Consider the following 13324-nt stretch of genomic DNA (forward strand, 5'->3'; position numbering starts at 1 on the left):
TTATTATTATTATTATTATTATATTTTTCTGTGTGTGTATGTGCATGCATGTAGGTGTTCACAGAGGCCAGATGGCAATGTCAGCTCCCCTGGAACAGGAGTTACAGTCAAGTTATGGTTCTCTCAACCTGGATGCTGGGAACAGATCCTCTGAAAGAGCAGCCATGCTCTTAACCACAGAGCCATCTCTGCAGCCTTTGTAATAGAACAAACTATCTTTTTCATAGTTATTAATTTACTTGAGATTTCTTGTGTCTCACAGATCAGGTTGGACAGTTTTTGTGTCCTATAGACTTTCATTGACCAGAAATTAAACAGCAGAGAGGGTAGAGGAAAGGAGAATATTTCCCAATTTTTCAAAACAATTAAGTTATTTTGCTATGGGTTTTTGATTTATTTTCTCTTTTGATAATATGGTCTTGATGTTTTAATTTTTGGAATGTATGAAAAGGTTAATTTTATTTGTACCCTGAAGGCATTTGGAAATTTAACATTTTTATAAATTATTGCATTGGACAATTCCTCTGAATTAGAGAAGATGGATTTCTCCTCTCTGTTCTTCAGTGTGCTTGCCTGCCCTCCCTCCCTCCCTCCCTCCCTCCCTCCCTCCCTCTCTTTCTCCCTCTCTTTCTTCCTCTCTTTCTCCCTCCATGTGCACTCACACTGAGGAGTGATCTATCTTCTGCTTCCTTGTCTCCTACTGATCTTAGGAGCTCCGCTTCACCATTTGCTGGCCTGGCTATTTACATAAAGAAAACACTCTGTTAACAGGAACAGCATGCCTAGCTGTTAGAAAAGACTGAATTCCATTTCTCCTTTTGCTGATCTTGTCTCTGGATTGCTGTCATTCATTGTTCCAGCATTTCTAGTAATTGACTGTTAGACATCTTTATTCTGGAGAATCTCCTCTCATTACCTGATTGTTCATTAGTAGCCTGGGAAGTCCTATTATTATGTGTTGTGTGCAGCTTTTGCTCTACCCGCCTTTGCTCCAGGAAGTGACCACGCTACCTGCCCCCTCTCAGCTTCCCTTGAATCCTTGGATAAAACACTCACACAGTTGTTCATTTTAAACTTGCCTTGGCCCAATTGCTGGGTGCTACTATCTCTTGCCTGGAAAAGCATGCCCTTACCAGTTTATTTCTGCCTCTCCCACCTGCACTAAACTTTATTGCTATAGCCCTTGCTAAACACCCCTGACCACCCGTCTATAGGAGCAGCCTGTGTAGCTACTCTAAGATCTCACATGGCTGGTCAGCTTGTCTTCATCAGATGCATCACAAACTGTCTCTCTTCCCTCAAGTCTCTTTGCTTGCCTCCAGAGACCCAGAAGTCCCGCCTATTCATTCCATTACTGACAGATCAAGAACCAATTGGGGAACAGGATCTCATCGTCAAAACTACCCCTACACTCATGCTCTTAGAGCTGCTGTGTGGCGTGGACATTTTCATTTTGGCCATCCTCAGATCCAAACAGAATCAGTGTGGTCATCTGAGTAAGGAGGATTTTATTGTTTTGCATGTGTATGATGTATATGTGTGTATGTTGGGTGTGCGTTTTGCACATGTAGTTGATGTCTTGTGTTACAGTGCATGTGTGGGTGTTGGAGGACAACCTCCCACAGTCTTCACCCTCTACCTTGTGTGAAGCGGGGTCTCTGCTGTTCTCTGTTTTCTCTAGGCTAGTGGGAGAGCTTCTGGAAATGTCCTTTTTCTCTACCTCCTACCTTGTTGTAGGGGTTCTGAAATTACAGACATGTGCTAACACACCTGGTTTCCTGTGACCTCCAGGGGTTCAAACTTAGGGCCCCACGATTTGCCCATTTAGCCGTCTTCTCTCCTAGGGTGTGAAATTCTAAGAGCGGATGTGGCTCACACAGAAGTGTAAACTGTTTTATACAATGGATCTTCTGAGTCTGTAATTTATGAAAGAGAGACCAATACATGCTAGAGTTAAGAAACACTGCATCAGGGAAGGGAGGGAGGGGTGGTTAAAAGCAGACCTGGCTGGTGCTCGGATGATTCAGGAAGATGGGACTCTGGGTGACTTGGAAAATAGCTTCGTGGGGATTTTTGCTAGTGTGAAGGCATAGCCTGCAAATTCCTTCTTTCTTCTTGGAATCTCGGTTTTCATCACCAGGTGACCCACTGCTGGACCTGACAACTTAAGGAGTGGTAGGAAAAGTCAACCTGGGTGTGATTGGCATGGGCTGTCCTGGAGGAAAGACTATTTGTTGACTACTCTGTGCTCATATTGAGAGAGATGGAGGCAAATGGAAAGGGCAGAGCAAAGTCAATTCAATACCCTGTGGACGGGCACTCAGACCAGATTCCTTCCAGAGGAAACACTTCATATGGAGAAGACAGAGCATCCTTCCCACGGAGCACTGGTTAGGGGCTCAACCAAGTAACCCTCCCTCCAGCCATGGCTCTGTCAGGGATGCAGACCCTCTTGGACCCCATTGTGCCATCACTTCTCAGGCCAGGTTCTGTGTTCTTTGCCTCTGGTAACTGCCTGATGGCTTTGGGCTGACCCTGGAGCCTTCCTATTCCCGGCATGTGGCAGACATCACCGTTCTCAACTCTGGAGGCGGAGCACTTGTGCTGAATGTTCTATAAACACTTTCTGGGATGCATTAACAGCTTTTAGCAGCAGAGCCAGGAGAGCATTTCCATGCCCTGAGCAGGGAAGGCAAGCATGGAGTGGCTGGTGGCCACACTCTAGCAGGTTCGGTTCAGTCCTATTTTGAGAGGAGGGCTATTTTCCTCGGTGTTTCCCACTATGCATCTGGCTTAAGATTGCAGATGTCTGATGAGTCCTTATCCATATACTTAAAACCAAAGCACTTCAAAAGATTCCTGAACACTTTTACAAAGAGGACAGTGAGCCCACGCTACACAGTGGGATGGACTCGCCTCTGTGTGTTATGTAGTTCTACTATAGACATAGTGAGCAGAGCTCAGGCTCTTCTGTGCACATGCAGTGCAGCATTGATGACGAGCTAAGACAACCATGAGTTAGTTCTCCACTACACCACTGGGAGTCCCTTGAGTGGAGCAGGCCAGGGAGGTGGCCCCGTTGGCCTCATTTATTGGGTTTTCTCTGTGTTGTCAGATGATCCTCTGTGATGTCCATCCCAGCACTCAGAGAGTATATTGAGTAACCCTTGGCTCCCAAGAACATTTTTTAGCCAGCACCAGAGTGATGTCCTAGATAGCTTTAACAGGGTTTTTCCACTCTAGGAATAACCAAGGGAGGCTTGTCCTTCAGAAGACACATGGCACACAGGGCACAGGCATTTAAACAAAGTGCCATGTGGAAGTACTCACTGTATTCAGACCTCTGCTTTGCTGTATAAGACTGGGATTAGCACGTAATTTTGAAGCTCAATTAGCAAATGCATTGTTTGACAATCTCTGATTTAAAACTTTTGCCACACAGAAGAGCTAAGGAGAGAATGAAAATCCAAGCTACAGACCATGAGCAAATATTTAGCACATCCTATAAAGGGAATCCTAGCACTCCAAGGGAGCTAAACCTCCTCTGTGTAACCCCACCTCATGATCGAGGAGAATGAAGAGAAGAATCCAAAACTTCTGAAACTGAACACACAGGGGGACTCCACTGGCCCTGCTTCTGCCAGCTCCAGTATCAAACTTACTTCTTTTAAGATCCCTTGCTTTCTTGACCACGTCAGAGGTTGTCAGCCAGTTTCTGTGAGAGCCGATGAACTCCCTCATTATAACACGACAGTGTAAGTCTGCTTTTTAAAAAATCAACTTTAGCTTCAAGTGTTTTGAGTTCTGCTGCTTGGCACACACATGCTGAATTCCTTCCTGTTCTTGATGGAATTATTCTTCATAATTTTCTTTGCTTTAAAGTTTTTGCTCTGAGTTTTTGCTGTCAAATATGCCATGATCTTAGTACATGTATTTTATCATGTTGCTTTCATTCTGCCATTATTATTATACAAAGTGAGCTTCTTATAGATAATATATACTTGGGACTTTAAAAAACAACCCATCCTGCCAGGTTCTTTGTGTTTGCTGGTGTATTTGCTGTATTTTGACTATGTTAAGGGTAGTTATTGGTATCTTAGGGCAGTAGTTGGACATTTTATTATTCATGTTACTTTCGTTTTTGCTGTTTCTTGTTCCATGTTCCTCTTTCCTTCATGTGAGTCATTAGAACCTTTTCTAGCCTTCCATGTTGTCGTGTCTGTAGGGCTCTGCCTCCCAGTCTTGATCATTCTGTTTTATCACTATCTGTGGATGATAATATGTTACTCCTCGAAAGGAGATGTATGACGTTATCTCCATCTAGATTTTAACCTTCTTCCCTATCTTAAATATGTTGAACACCATTATCACATGATTCAGTTTTCATTTTAACTGTAGAGCATCTATAAAGGATGTCACTAGAAGGCTATCACCCTCACCCCTATTTTTGTCCACTGTGTAATTTTTCTGGAGTTTGAAGCCCTCTTTGGTTACAGTTTTCTTCCTTCCTTTCTTCCTTTCCTTCCTTCCCTTTCTTCCTTTCTTCCTTCCCTTCCTTCCTTTCTTCCTTCCCTTCCTTCCTTCCATCTTCCCTTCCTTTCTTCTCTTCCTTCCCTCCTTCCCTTCCCTCCCTCCCTCCCTCCCTCCCTCCCTCCCTCCCTCCTTCCTTTTTTCCTTTTTTATTATACTTATTTTTTTCTTTGGTGGTAGGTTCTTTAGACAAACTCTTAGTCTTGCTTCCTGTGAGAATGGCCTGATGGAAGGGTGCTGTGCTGAGTAGACACTATGTGATAGGTTAGTGGCCCTACTTTCGGGCATTTGAAGCATTCTGCCCCACTTCCCTCTCTGGCTTCTGTGGCTTTCGACAAGAATTCTACTGCTCACCATCGTCTAAGTTGTTTTCCAAGTGGTGGAACATGGTTTCTCTCTAGATCATCTTTTTGATCTTTCTTAGTCTTTAGATTTCACATGTTTGTCATGTTTCTTCTTGTGTTTCTTTTGTTTTAAACTTTTCTCCCCAAACCAGAAACACCCAGCATTTAGTTCTGCTATTCTTCTCATCCTTGAATTGCTTCTCTTCCCTCTTGGCATGTTGGCAAGTTCCATCGGTTGTTATGGTTCTGGAGGTCCCTCCATTGTCCCTGGAGTGTCCCTTCAATTTTAACTTACAGTTTGTTTTCTGTTGTTTAGATTGGGTAATTCTCATCAGCCAGCTCAATGTGACAGAAAGAAAAAGCAACCTAGAAGGGGCCTTTTTTTAAAGTACTATATTTTCAATTTTATAATTTCCATTTAGTTCATGTGCCTTCTCTTTTCTTCCTTGTATTTTTAAATTTTAAAAATTTATTTCAAGAGCAGTTGTCATTGTCATGGTGGTTGCTTTAAAATCTTTGTCAGATATTGACATCTGGTAATTAATTTTTTCATTTACATTAGGGGTTTCATTTTTCATCATATAGCAAGTGATTATTTATGTCCTATATATTTTGGGAATTATGTTATAATTCTCTGGCTTCTGCTTGATTCAGTTTAAAGTGATCTTGTTTTACCTATTTTACGAGCCACCAGCTCTGTTTAGATTTAGTACCTGCTATGCTCTATTTTGAGAGTCAGGGACTCCGTCTAGATGTAATATTCAGGCTTTTGCTGCACTTGTGGGTCATAATTATAAAGGCAGTGGATCCCACATAGGACTTTTATAGTCTGCCCCTCCTTGTACAGTGCTGACCCACACTGCAGTTCACTCCAAACTTTTGGCCAGTGTTCATTCTCTATTGCTGGCCTGGGTGGAGATCTGTCTGGAATATTTCATAAAAGTTTAAAGATTTCTTTCTGCAGCATCCTCCTAAACTCTGCCCTTTCCAAATTCTACTTGGAAAGGAAAGGTTCACCCACCACTAGGCAGGGGCAAGCCTTGCCACTTGCCCCACTCACCACTGAATCTCTATTAAGGAGAGATGTTGCCATACCAACAGCCATTGAATTATGCTCTTGACTGCCCCCCTCTCACTGGGGAATCAAATCTAGGCTTTCTATTCCCTGCTGGTCCTGCTGCTAGTGGTGATACAGAGGTGATCCTGGTTTCTTTCCAGTCAGGCAGTTATTGACATAAAATATTTCTATCTTGCTGGGCTACCTCTGTGGACTCTTCCACTAGAGAAAGCAGCCTCATCTATCTTTCCTCTTTTCTCTTGTGTTTGGTTACATCTGTGAGTGGCACTCAGCTCAGAATATAAGAAGTGTAAAAGTTTTTAATTCCAGAATTTGGGAGGCAGAGGTAGGTGGATCTCTGAGTTCAAGACCAACCAGAACTACATGAGACCCTGTCTCACAAAAAAACCCCAACTCCAAACAAAACAAAACAAAACAAAACCAGAAACAAGACAAACAAGCAAAGAGCAAAACTGACAACCACAAAAAGGAAAAATGAACCAACCACAACATTTGTCCTCCAAAATTTGAGGTTTCTATTCAGTCTGTCCTCTTTCTTCTACCTTTCTGAAACCCTTCCTGTGACTGCTAGCTGTGCTGTGCTGCGCTGGGCTGTGCTGTGCTGTGCTGGGCTGTGCTGTGCTGTGCTGTGCTGTGCTGCGCTGCGCTGCGCTGTGCTGGGCTGGGCTGGGCTGTGCTGCGCTGCGCTGCGCTGCGCTGCGCTGCGCTGTGCTGTGCTGCGCTGCGCTGTGCTGTGCTGTGCTGTGCTGTGCTGCGCTGTGCTGTGCTGTGCTGTGCTGTGCTGCGCTGCGCTGCGCTGCGCTGCGCTGTGCTGTGCTGTGCTGTGCTGTGCTGGGCTGCGCTGTGCTGTGCTGTGCTGTGCTGTGCTGTGTCTCTTTGAGATGTTGTGTGCTTTCACTAGGATGTGACTGGACTCTGGTTTTGATCTGCACATGTAGGTTGTTTGAATGGAAGTTACAGACTTTGCTCTAGACAACATGTGGCATCAGTACCTGTGGGAGCAGCAAAAAGACTCTCCTTGCCCCTTCCTTCCACACCTCTCCTTGTATTCTTGCCTCTCTCCTTCACCATCCTATCACACATTTTTGCTCTCTTACACTGATAAATGTCAACTCTGCCAAGGGAGTTGAACAATTAGTGGTCACTAAATACTTTATAGGCAACCACCCTCCACCCATTGGGATGCATCCCAGTGTGTGGTGGATGCCCAAAACTGTAGACTATGCCAAACTCAATACATACTAGTTCCCCTGCCTCCCATGCAGTGTATGTATGGCTATGATCAAGTTCAGCTGGTGGGGTGCACAGTTGGAAGGTAGCAATGATAAGACACAAAGCAGAACAACTATGCCAAGATATGGTTATAAAAGTTATATGAATTTGGTTTTGTCTCTCAAAATATTGGTTCTTGTGATGACCTGAGTTGATACAGGGCCACATAGATGAAACGAGAACAGTGATGTAAGCTTTGACACAGCACTAGGCTCCTACAGAAGGGTCACTTAAGACAGCGCAGTTTCTAAAATACTCACCTGATACCATAGAGGATGCTGTGTGGCTACTGGGCAGGAAGTGCATACAGTGTGTGTACTCTAGGCAGAGGGATGACGCTCGTTTCGGGCAGTAGAGAGGCAAGGGCAGTGTAAGAGTCTATCATGCTTCTCAGAACAGCACAGCATTTAAATTTAGAGGTCATTTACTTCTAGAACTTTGCTTTTAACATTTGCAGACTGAATCTGACCAGAGGTAACTGAAGACTCAGATGCGAAGTCCCTGAGCCAGGGGACTGGCTACTGAACTGACCAGTATACTGGAAGAGAAAAAACTTGGTGTGGTTTTAGTGAGCATCAGTGTTAAACGGGAGAAGGATTTTGCATTTGTCTATTGTACAGGAGAGTACGGCAGTATGGTAGTCTAAATAATACTAATTGGTGTTTCCCTGGGCTTGGCCTGAAACATGCTGTTTACCTCAAATTTTCCATAAGTGAACAGATGTCATCTAATGACTTTTGTACAAATGTTGGCTTTCTTGGAAGTGGTCTATTTTTACTTCTTCAGTTACAAAAAACATTGTTTCTAACTAACAAAGAGACAACATTTGCTTCTCATTCACTTTTCCCCCAGGTCACTCTACAGCTGCGGTTCTCAACCTGTGGGTCCGTGACCCCTTTTGGCAGTTCAGATGACCCTTTCACAGGAGTCACATTTCAAGTATACTGCATATCAGATGTTTACATTGTGATTCATAACAGTATCAAGCTTATAGTTAGGAAGTAGCAACTAAAGTAATTTTATGGATAGGATCACCACATGAGAAAGTATTTAAGAATTGCAGCATTAGAAAGGTTGAGAACCAATGCTCTACAGTTTGACATCAGGTGGGACAATTGCATCATGGTAGAAGAAAAAACACCTTCAAAACTGGCCTGATCTCTTCTGGGAGTTGATGAGAACTGGGATACTGACTTGGAAGTACTTGGAATTTGAACACACACTTGATTTAAGGCATTGGCTCAGGAATGTAACATTCTAGGAAAGACCAAAAGGAGATGCTTCCTCAGACCTGTGTTTATAACAGTGAGGTGGGGTGCATGTCCCTGAGGTACCACTGGACCATTGAGCCAGAATTTCCACTCTTTCCTGTGAACAGTGTAGCAGATGGAGGAACTACACTGGTGTCACAATGGGCTTCTGTTCCTCCACGGGTCCTTCCCAAGCCCCTTTCTTTTGATCCTTGATATCCTTCAAGATTCAAGCCATCGACAAAGTCTTTCCCAATCTTCCCACTCCCATGAATTTCCCCATCATTTGTATGTCTTAGTTCTTTTCCTGTTACGGTGACTAAGCACCAGATGAAAGCCACTTGTGGAAGGGAAGAGTTTATTTTGGCTCACAGTTCAAGGCTGCAGTCTACCATGATGAGGAAGTCAAGTGGCAGGGCCTTGAAGGAGTTGGCTACATTGCAGCCCCAGCCAAGAGGTAGAGAGCAGTGACTACATGCTCATGCTCTGCTCACAGCCCCCCCCCCCCCCCCCCCCGGTATACAGCCCAGGATCCCTGCCCAAATGAAGATGAAGATGAAGGTCAACATTTAACCTAGTCAAGATAATGCATCACAGCATGCCCAGGGACAGAGGAATGCTGGGAGGTGTGCCTTCCAGGTGATTCCACATCCTATCAAGTTGATAATGTTAACCTCATAGTGTGCAACTGAGCTCTTTCTGTACACAATAATTTCTTCTCCCCACTGAACTTCATCTGACTTTCCTTTTCACTCCTTGGCCTTGCTCTCTTCTCACAGTCCAACTAGAGTCCTGGGCACAGTAAGGATTCTTCTGTGACTGTTTTCCTGGAAGATGTTCAGGTTAAGGTGGCAGTCTGTTTGTGTGCCTCTGTGCCCCACACTTGTTCAGCTGGTCATCTTATGGTCCTTCCACATCCATGCCACATGTTCAAAACTCAAGCCTTCTCTGAGTGGGCAGCTCCATAGGAGACTACGGAGGCAGGTCTGAGTTTTGTTGTCCCAAGATAGCTGAAAGGCCTGAATTACCTTTTGGCTGCCAGAACTGTTTACTTTTATTTCAGAGATTCTTACTCTGCTTTTAGGGAAAATACATAAAATTCCTCTATTGTACAGTAGTATCTCACCCTGTACAAGTTCCGGGCTATAAAGTTTATGTTAATAGTCCACCTCAGAGCTTCATAGTGTATTTGAAATACAAAGCACCAATTGCTAAGTTGTGTGTTACCAAGAATGACATTACTTTATCTTTTGAGAATCTTTGCTTATGCTATTCTATATTTTTGAAATGTTCCCTTAGTTTACTGAATTTTCTTACTATGGAAATGATATAAACTTTATTATGAAAAGAATAATTGTGTAATTCTTTTAAGAATTAGGACAGGCCCTGGAGAGGTCTCTGAGCTGTTATAAACACCTGCTGCTTTGGCAGAGGACCTGGGTTCAGGTTCTCAGTACCCGTATGATGAGTTGCAACCATCCAGTTCCAGGGACCATGATGCACCTGTCTGGCCTGTGTGGACACTACACACATGTAGTGTGTACACACACACACACACACACACACACACACACACACACACATCTATCTATCTATCTATCTATCTATCTATCTATCTATCTATCTATCTATGCTCATACATATAAAGATAACTGAAGCAGATTAAATAACAATACATGATGCCCTTGCTTTCCACTTCTCAGCCAAGAACTAATGCACCACCAGCACAAAGCCCTTCCTTTTCATTGTTTCCTTTTCCTTATCTTGGTCCACAGAGGATTTGATTAGCTTAAATTTTGAGTTCCTAATTGTCCTCTTTAATTTTAAACATTTGCTATATGGCCAAGCAAGATATGTACAACTGGCTTGTACTTTAAAAATCTTACAGAAATAGAATATATGTGGAATGATAGGTGAGTGTTCTGCAACTTGATTTTTCTTTGCTCAGTAATAGATTCATCCATGTTATTAAATATAGCTTTAATTAATCTCTTTTCATGGTAGCACAATATTTTGCAGCACAAAGACATTTAAACTTTTACCTACTTGGTTAGATTCTTTCCTATTTACCTTTGCTAACAATTCTGTGCATCTTTCTCTGCTTAATCTAAGATCTCGACCAAGGAGTGGAATTGGCAGGCAAAATGATTCAACTTTACTAGTTATTACAAAAACAAACACACAACGCTCTGATACCAGTTTGTGGCCTACATACTAAATAAAGGGTTCCATTGTCAAGGCCATTTGGCCTCTGACAGTGCCATTGGGTCTCACGTTCCCATTTCATGGTTCTGAGATGGCATACTGATGTTATTATCTGGATTTCCCACTACTTGTGAAGTTTCTGTCATTTCACATTGCTGCTCTGGGGTTTTTGACTTCTGTATTCTATGAAGGCTCTTTTTTAGCCTTTTTATTGATAGTCAGCATTAATAAACTAACATTTTCCTGGTTATTTATCTTCTTATATATAGCCTATAATTGAACATTTTATGGTCTTCAAAAGCATCCATTTGGATTTTAGTGCAGTTTCTCTCTGCAGTGCTCTCAGGGATGTCATATCCCCGTTGTCTACTGATGTATCCGAGTACCTAATGTGTGGTATGTGGCAGATGTTCAAAAATGTTTGCTGAGTACATGAATGCCTGAGTCACCCATCTTGTCTTTCATAGTTGGCTCTCAGTGTATCGTTTAAAAAAAGTTTCTTCTTATGCCACACTGATTCTTCAATATTTCATTATAAATGTTTAGTCTCTTCTTTTTTTCCCCAGCAAATTCATCCTGCACCCTGTGTGGCTTTGAGGAAAAGGGAAATGAATGAGCTTCCCAGAAGCCTCTGTTTCTTATTAGATAGTAGTCAGGCCTCTGGGGCCTCAAGTTTTTTGCCTTCAATTTAAAAGTACTAGAGGTGATTTCCATTACTGTTCAGGGATGCTGGATCTGGTCAGATGAAGGGTGGTGCCTGTCTATTTATGAGCCAGGCATGCGGTGGGCTCTGATAATGTAAGCTTTGCCTCCTCCCTTTCCTCACAATGAGCCCCAGGAATAGTACTCCTCTTCTCTCTGTGACTTCTCCAAGTGCATAGACACACCCAGCCATGGGCTCCTTTCAGCTTCTTCTCTCCTTTCTCCTCCCAGTCTGGTTTCTTCTTCACAGTCTGGGTTTCTGGCTAAGCCAGGCAGCAGATGCCTCTTTTTTACAACCTGTCACAGACCTCTGAGTAGATGCAGGCAAGCCTTTGAGCAATGAGCAGCGACACTGTTTCTCCTTTGGAACACATTTAAAAAAAAAAAAAAAAAAAAAGCAAACGCTTTCCTTTGGACCAGATCTGTCTTTAAGTAGGGCCAACGACTGGTTTCTTCCAACGGAAGTTTGTGATTCGATCACACTGCAGCTCTTCCTGTCCATAGCCAATGGCCCTGGTGGCATTTCACTGTGAGTAGTGGCTTTCTAGGCACAAGGACTTGTTGTGTCATCTAGGTATAAGATGTAAATATAATCAATTGCAGTGCTTGAATTACATCGGCCTAGCAACTACCAAATGGAGGAATTTGAATGTTGTTGGCTGCATCCAACATCTTGATCTGACTGCATATGCTGCATATGTACGGGAGATCTCAGTTGGAATTCCTGCTGGGGCAATTGAGTGGTCATCTCTGGGCCGAGGTGGCCTGACCTGGGAGACCAGTGGTCTGTCCTTGCACTCCCAGATGCCGCTGAGGGGCCATGGAAGAACAGAGATGCAGGGGCATATGGGGATGGCCCACAGCTGAGAGAAATGGGGTGGGGGGAAGCCCTGACAGCACCCTGTAAGGAAGAGACTCTTTGTTACCGTGACTCACTTGGCTGGGTCTGCTAGCTTGATTGAATTGGCAGCCTCCATGTCAGGAACATAGAGAGGTCCTCTGGTGCGAGATTAGATGGCGGAGGAGGCTCAGTTCATTAGTTAAAGGCCTTCTCCACAGTTCCAACGTGGGGCCCCAAAGACACGAGGAAGTCCATGACATGATTTTACAAGTTTTATTGCCATGGCAGATTGTTGATGAATCTGGCTGCACCCCCCCTGCCCCCCCCCAATCAGGGCAGGCCTGACTTAAATAGGGAGGGAGGGCGGGAGGGAGGGAGGGAGGGAGGGAGGAGGGTATGGGAAGGAATACTTAATTGGCTATGTCCTCTGGCCTTCAGGTAATTCATTAGTATGTAAATCTCTTGAGGCCCTGAGGCCTGTACCTGTGCTGGGTGATGCAAACCTCTCTTTGGGAGGGCTGTGGAGGAACTAGGGGCCCAGGAACAAAGCCAAACACCTTCTGTCACATTAGGGTCTGGAGTTTGAGGCCTGTACTCAACCCGGCACCCAGCTTCTTCCCACAGCCCACCACCCCACAACTTCCCCTCTTTCTTTTTAAAAAGGAGGGGTGTCACTGGAGTGACTGTGTCATTTGTAGTGCAAATTTTGGATGAGGAAGTCAAAAGAAAACACTATGTAGGCTGTAGGGGGTAGCACAATTAAGTCACAGGGTAAGGAGAGTCTAGGGTGGGGATTGGAAAGGCAAGGGATCATTGAGCCAATTAATTACAGTTTGTATAGTTTGAGGGTAATAATATCTGATTAATCTAGATAGACATTGTTTTCATTACTGACATGTAACTTTTCTCATTTAGTAGCTATTTGACTTTGGCAAGAGAGTTCATCTGTAGCTGGAAGGTCTAGGTCTGTCTGTAGGACTCAGCATGTGTCTCTGGATCTCAGTGTGTGTCTCGGGAGTTTTCAGTCAGATGAGGTGTCTAGAAGAAGGCAGCTTGGTGTCCAAGGCAGGTTCCAGGAGATGGCGTTGTCTCCACTGGATTT

The 13324-nt window shown here is 43.8% G+C and overlaps 1 protein-coding gene across 4 annotated transcripts in view; it reads left to right on the forward strand.

Moving 5' to 3' along the window:
- The window catches only part of Adamtsl3 (ADAMTS like 3), a 285243-nt gene that overhangs the window by 13151 nt on the left and 258768 nt on the right, over positions 1-13324 (forward strand). The window lies entirely within an intron of this gene.

This window comes from Arvicanthis niloticus, chromosome 1, assembly GCF_011762505.2.
Source record: "Arvicanthis niloticus isolate mArvNil1 chromosome 1, mArvNil1.pat.X, whole genome shotgun sequence".
In the NCBI taxonomy this organism is placed as follows: domain Eukaryota; kingdom Metazoa; phylum Chordata; class Mammalia; order Rodentia; family Muridae; genus Arvicanthis; species Arvicanthis niloticus.